This window comes from Juglans regia, chromosome 6, assembly GCF_001411555.2.
Source record: "Juglans regia cultivar Chandler chromosome 6, Walnut 2.0, whole genome shotgun sequence".
Taxonomy (NCBI): domain Eukaryota; kingdom Viridiplantae; phylum Streptophyta; class Magnoliopsida; order Fagales; family Juglandaceae; genus Juglans; species Juglans regia.
The window spans coordinates 8,942,958-8,950,607 of NC_049906.1; the positions used below are offsets into that span (position 1 = coordinate 8,942,958).

The 7,650-nt window shown below is 35.2% G+C and overlaps 1 pseudogene; it reads left to right on the plus strand.

The window, feature by feature from the left end:
* The first annotated feature begins 1,431 nt into the window (after window positions 1-1,431).
* LOC108985788 lies at window positions 1,432-2,906 on the plus strand (annotated as a pseudogene).
* The last annotated feature ends 4,744 nt before the right edge of the window (window positions 2,907-7,650 follow it).

The window sequence follows — 7,650 nt, forward strand, 5'->3', positions numbered from 1 at the left end:
AGTTCTGTTTGTATTCCCGGATCCCTTCCACTGTCTTCTAAAATAAAATAAACATATGCTATTTTTCCTGGAAAATAAACGTTCGCAAATTTTGTTTTTCCCTTCAAATGTGCAATGAAATGAAGTAAGGTTCAGAAAAGTTTTGAAGATAAAAGTTTTCTATAATTTATTATTAATTTTCCATTAAAGAATCTTCAACTTATCGTGATTATTGAGGACTGGTTTGGATAGTAAAATTCTTTATACTTATTCCATATTATCTCATTTTATTTTATCTCATCTCAATATCTAAATATCACAAACATAAACATCTTTTTAATTTCAAATATTTAACTTTTTCTATATAATCATTACCTAATTATTACAATTTTATCAAATTTTTAAACAAAACATAAAAAACAATTCTAACTTTTACAAATCTCAAAACAAAAATTATATTCTAATAATCTTTTAACATTATAATATTTTTATCCAAAATTTTCTCTCTCCCTTCCAAAAATTCTATAAAACATATTAGTTAAACAATTTTACTATTATTTATAAATCATTTTATCTCATCTCACTATCTAAACTAGGTGACTCTTGATAAAAAATGTTTACGTGGTTGTTGACCACCATAGCACATTAAAGTCTTAGAAATTTTAGGCTATGTTTGGGTGTCAACCTATCTCAAACCATTAATTGATGGGATCTATTACTTTTCACCTTTCCAAAGTCAGTCTAGTTTGGATAGTAAAATCATCTTAATTCATCTCATCTTATCATTATAATTTTTTCAAACTTTCAAACAAAATATAATAAATAATTCAATTTTTTTAAAACCAAAAGAAAAATAATATTCTAATAATATTTTATTCAAATTTTATCTCATCTCATCTCATATCAAATCACTATCTAAACCGATCATATCTATAATCAATTGGTCCTAATAGAATGATAATTTTGAAATTTGATCATATCTTTAGTTCTAACTTTTTAAACCTATTGAACATACAATTTTTGGAAAGATGCAGACCACTGAAAACTCTCAATCGTAATTTTTTCTTAAAATTATTACTATTTCCTCTTGTATGTATTATTTGGTTATCCCAAAAAGATAAATCCGTTTTGCCAAGACACCATCTTCTGAAGAGCAGGTCAAGCTTCTAAATACAACAAGAACACCACATCCCATAAAATTTTGAGGGAGACAAGTGAAGGCCACACGGACGGCCAACTTGATTCCTTAATATATCTTTAATGTCGACGTATACGTAGTACGTTTTGCTCTCAAGTCACCACAACTCCACGAAGCACTGACTAGTACGGCTTTCGCAGGAAGAGCCACACACCAAATTGTATTCATCTAAGATTTGAACCTTATAAGTAATCTGATTAATTCTTTTTCAATTGATCTAGCAATCCCATAATACTGCAATGACATTATGATATTCCGGCACCGGCCACCAACTTCACTTTGTGATGATCTCGTTGATGTCACCGAGACACATTATTCCCATGACTGACATGGCCAGGCTATTCGCACAACTTGGTGTCATCATCACTATTGTCACCACAACCCTCAATGCTACCCGACTCCAGCCAATCATTGGCTGTGCCATTGAATTCGGCCACCCTATCCAACTTGTCCAGCTTCAGTTGCCACTCCATGAGGTGGGCTTGCCAGAGGAATGTGAAAGTATCGATGCAATCCCTTCACGTGGCGTAATTAGAAACTTCTTTGATGTTGTTAGTAAGCTTCAACATCCACCAGAAGAATTACTTGACGACATGGAACCCAGTTCGAGCTGCATATTGGCCGACAAGAATCTTCCTTGGACAGCTGATGTTGCAGGAAAGTTTAACATACCAAGACTTTTATTTGATGGTACAAGTTGTTTAATCTCTTGTGTTGTCATAGTTTGCACGCATCTCAGGTCCACATTAGTGCCTCGAATTCAAAGCCCTTTGTAGTGCCAGGTTTACCTGAAAGAATTGAGTTAACTAAAGCACAACTACCATCAGGCTTGAATCCCTCCATACAAGACTTTAAAGATCATCATAAAGAGATAAGGGCTTCTGAAGAAGGAGCATATGGTATAGTGATCAACAGTTTTAAGGAGTTGGAATCAGCATATGTTAAGGAGTATCGCAAGGCAAAAGGAGGTCATAAAGTTGGGTATATTGGCTCGGTTTCACTATCCAACAAGACGGACTTGGAGAAGGCTCGAAGAGGTAGCACGTCCTCCATTGATAAAAACAAGTGCCTTGAGTGGGTTGACTCGTGGCCTCAGAACTCTGTTGTTTACGCTTGTCTTGGATCCATTAGCCGCCTCACATTTTTACAATTAATAGAGCTTGGTCTAGGCTTAGAAGCTTGCAAAAGGCCATTTCTCTGGGTCATTAGAGAAGATCATGAAAAAGATGAGCTAGAGAAGTGGATATCAGAGGATGGTTTCGAAGAGAGGATGAAAGGGAGAGGCCTCTTGATCCGCGGTTGGGCTTCTCAAGTACTAATATTGTCCCACCCTACAATCGGAGGGTTTTTGACTCTTTGCGACTGGAATTCAATGCTAGAAGTAGTTTTTGCTGGCATGCCAATGGTAACATGGCCTCTTTCTTCAGATTAGTTTTTTAATGATAAGTTGGTTGTGAAAATTTTGAAGATTGGTGAGAGAGTGGCGAATGAGATAGCAGTTCCCGCAAGGGAGGAAGGGAAGTTTGGAGTCTTGGTGAAAAGGGAGGAAATTAGGGCGACTATAGAAAAGATAATGACCAAAGGAAAATAAAGGGAAGACAGAAGATAAAGAAAAAGAAAGCTTGCAAAGATGGCAGAGCAGGCAACTGAAAAGAGAGGGTCTTCATTCCTTGACATTACATTGTTAGTTGAAGATATAAGGAAACTAGTCATGGGCAATCAAGGTTAAAGTCATATGCACATAATTAATCGAAAATGGATATGTCTTTATGCTATCTCTTGGTCATAGGCGCCCATACTTACACAACTCAATCGTTCACATAATGCATCACAAATATTGGTGGAAGTTGATAACATAATTGTTGATGTCATGTTTCACAGCCCGAGCAACTTTGCACACTGGGTTGATCCGTTCTTGCGTAAAGAAGAAATGAAGGCTCAAGATGGTGGGGGATACCTCTGATGCCTAAGTTAGTTTGGGTTCTGAATTCGTGATCTGTGTGAGCTTCTAATCAATGTATGTGTGTGTAGAGTTTTTTGCCCCCGAGTGGGAGATATTTATACCTGGTATGGGTGATTCTTTATCAGGTTGATCATGGTGGTGCCACTCCGTACCCAGGTCATGTCCTCTGTCAACTCCCTGCCATGCTTTATTTCCTATAAGTGGAACTTAACTTGTCATCTTAGTGGTCTTCATAATCTTTTTTTTCAAACTCAAGCGTCTTAAAATTACCTTAAAAGGCTGGAATTTTAATATTTTTGGGAACATTTTTCAAAATCTTGCTTAGTTACAAGATAAAATCCAGATTGCTAAAATTTCTCTTCAAAATACTGGTTTGGAATCTAACCAAATTATTTTTAAAAAATTTCAAAAAAGCTATGATAACATCTTACTCCAAGGAGATATATTTTATAAACAAAATTCAAGAGTCCGATGGTTATCTGAGGGTGACAAAAACACCATTTTTTTCCATCAATATTGCCGCCCACAAAAGGCGCAAAGCTGCTGCCACTTGTCTCATCCTTCCGGTTGGTACTTTTTCTTTGGATCATCTCACCATTCATAATACTGTTGTACATTATTTCAAGTGCAACTTACGGCCAAACCAACTCATAACCCCAGCTCTTTACTGGACCTTATTCCTAATCTTATCTCCAATACTAATAACAGTTTTATGCTCCGTCTTCCCTGTTTGGAAAAAGTCAAAGAAGTTGTCTCTAGTATCCCTATTGATTCTGCCCCTGGCCTGGATGAGTTCTCTTCCTCTTTTTACTTAGCTTGCTGGTATGTCATCCACCCTGATCTTCTTGAGGCTGTTTTTGAGTTTTTAATGAGGGCTACATTCCATCTTCTTTTAAGCACTCTTGGCCACCTGCCTCACCTTCTTGATGCCCAATCTCATATACAAGCATCAAAGGGCTTTCGTGACGGAGCGCACTATCTCTGATAGCATTTTCCTGGCTAATGAGCTTACCCATAGCCTTGGTAGGAAAGTTAGAGGTAACAATGTCCTTCATAAGGTGGACATGTCCAAAGCCTTTGATAGAGTCAACTGGAATTATCTTTTTAATGTTCTAGCCTCGTTTGGTTTCAATAAGGTCGTTATTGTTTTACTTCAACGTTGCTATACTGACCCCACTTTCTTTGTGTCTTAATGATACGCACAAAGGTTACTTCACTTCCAATATGGCTCTTCATCAAATCAACCATTTATCTCCTTTATTCTCCATTTTAAGTGAAGAGTCTCTCAGCAAAGGTCTCACTAAAATCATGAAGGTTAGTCACACTACTCCCTATGTTGTCCCACATGGTTATCCTTCTATTTCTTACATCCTTTTTGCCGATTACCTTTTAATTTTAACAAATAGTTCTAAAAAAATTCTTCTTTGCTTTATGGGTTTTATCCATCACTATGAGGTCATCTTTGGTAAAAAACTCAACCCTTCCAAAAGTATTCTCTTAGTTCATATGAATGTCTCTAAAGCCAGAATTCATGTTATTAAGACTACTACTGATTTCGAAGAGGGTAAGTTCCCTACCTCGTATCTTGGGACTCTGCTCTCTTATGGGAAAATCCTCGTTTTTGCTTATGATCTCATCATCTCTAAAATTCGCAATAAGGTTGCTAATTGGAAAAGACGTCTTTTTTCCTCTGGGGGAAACTCACCTTACTCAAATTTGTTCTCTCTTCTATTCTCATTCATATTCTATCCGTTCTCAACCCCCAAAAGAAAGTGATTGATGCCATTCATAAGGCTTTCACCACATTCTTCTGGGGAGGTAGATGGTCAGCCTAAGAAAAAATGGGTCTCTTGGTCTCACATTTCTCACCCTTTACCTGAAGGCGACCTTGGTATTCGTAATGTCTTTGATATTCTCAATGCCCTTCATTGCAAACTTGCTTGAAATGTTTTTAGATCTAATTCCCTTTGGGCTAATTTCTTTCACAACAAGTATATGGCTAACAATTTTTCTCATACTCACATTGTGGCCAAACCTTATCACTCCAGCACCTGGAAAGTCATTTGCAAATTCATTCCTATTATTCATCAATAGAGTCAATGGAGAATTCGTGAGGGTGCTATAAGCTTTTGGTATGATAATTGGTCCAACACTGTTTCTCTTTTTCAGAAAGGTGTTCGTGTTTCTTCACTCAATCTGTAAATCAAAGATGTTTGTACTCATTCTTGGTAGAACTGGGATGAGATTCTTTACATGAACTTAGAGAGTTTGCCATATCGCTTAAGCTTGGCTCAGACATTAAAATTTGGAAACATTTTATAGATGAAATTTTCTCAAGGATGCATCTCCCATATTTCTTTTTGCCACCTTCATTTGGAACAAAGCTATTCCCTTAAAAATCTCCATTTTGTTTGGAAACTTTGGCACAATGGTATTCCCCTAGATGACAATATTCAGCATTGTGGTATCTCTATTGCTTCTAAATGCAACTGTAATGTTGTTGGTTCTTTGAAAACTTTTTCTCATTTATTTTATGATTGCTCTCTTAGCAAGACTGTTTGGTGATACTTTTATAATATTTTTGGCTACACTCCCACTTCTTTGCCCAGCTGGAAAAGTCGTGGCATTCACTAGTGGTATTACTTTCTAGGCAATACTCAACTCCACTTGATTGTCTCTCTTATTCTTACTTCATTTTTTGGGAGATTTGGCTTGCTAGGAATAAAGTCAGGTTTGATGGAACCCAAATCAACAGTCTCTCTATTATCTACAAGGTTAAAGCATGGTTGAGAGATCTCAACTTTCTTCTCAAACCAAAAACTATTGTGTCTAGCACTAGTGTTACCACGTTGGACACCTTCCATCTCCCTATCCTAACAATTAGATCTAGAAGATCTATCTTAGTCAAATGGATTCGTCTTGGCCTTGGTAGTTTTAAGCAAAAATGGCGCCTCCAAAAGCAACCCTAGTTCTGCTAGCTGTGGTGGAGTTTTACATTCTCCTAATGGTGCCTTTATTGTTGGATTTTCTTCCTTTTTGGGCATTAGTACTAATACTTATGCTAAACTTTGTGCTCTGAAGTTGGGTCTTACATTATGTTATCAACTAAGTATTACTGATCTTATTGTGGAGTCAGACTCTTTTCTTATTTTTAATTGGTTTAAGAATAATTTGTTGCCCCTTGGTCCTATTTCAATATTTGGGATGACATTCTTTATTTTAAAAGTGCTTTACAATTTGATATATTCCATGTATATAGAGAAGGCACTACCTTAGCTAATAACCTTGTTTCTTTCGCTGCAATGGGCAATATGGTAAGCTTCTCCTCTCTTTATGAATTACCTAACCATATGATTGGTATATTTTCTTTGGATCGTGCAGGAACTCTCACACGGCGTCATTAATTTTCTTTTCTTTCTTTTCTTTCTTTTTCATTTGTAACTAATTTTTATTAAGGATTATAGTTTTTATAAGAGCATGGTTTTCAGATTTCTTTAACCCTCGTACTCCTCTTTGTATAAAATATTTCTATATCATAAGTGAAAATTAACCTATAAAATTGAGTTAGTGTAGGTTTGAGGCTGAGATGAGAATTTTGTGTTTTGTTTTAGGGTAGATTTGGAGGGTAAGATGAGAATTTTGGCTTCGTTTGGTTCTTCAAATACTCTCAACTCATCTCAATTCATCATTACAACTTTTTCAAATCCCAATACAAAATATAATAAACAATTCAATTTTTTCAAATTTCAAAATAATAATAATATTAAAAAATAATATTTTAACAATATTTTATCATCTCAACTCAACTTAACTCAACTTACTTCAACATCCAAACACAACTAAGTGTTTTGTTTTGAAGTTTAAAATATTAAGTTTTAATATTATTATTGTTTTGGGATTTGAAAAATGTGTAATGATGAGATGAGACGAGAATTTTGTGTTTTATTTTATGCTCCAAATCTGTCTTAGTGTTTAAAATATTATGTTTTAGTATTATTCTTATATTGAGATTTGAAAAAGTTGAATTAAGATTTGAAAAAAATGAATTGTTTATTATATTTTATATGAAGATTTAAAAAAAATATAATGATGAGATGAGATAAGATGAGAATTTTATATCTCATCCCATTCCAAATCTATCCTTAGTGTCGTCTTTTTTTTTTTTTTTTTTTTTGAAAAAAAAAAATACTAACGGGCGCTGAGAAAGAAAAGATATAAGATTTTGTGAAGCAAATATTGCAGCAGTTAGAGATGAAGATGCTGGATGGATTGGACTCGCATTAACTATGGTTCTGAATTAGAGACTGGGTTCAGTACGTAGTTAGTACTGATAAGAGTTTGGCAGCAATTGACCTGAAAAGCCATGCATGTAGTTTATTAAGGATACCTTTTTCTTTTCCATCATGTAATATTTGTCCAATTCACCTGCATAATTAGAGCAGATGTTTAGTTCACCAAGCTTAAACTTTGAACCTTTGATCTCCTCTTCCACTCTTTTGATATCATATAT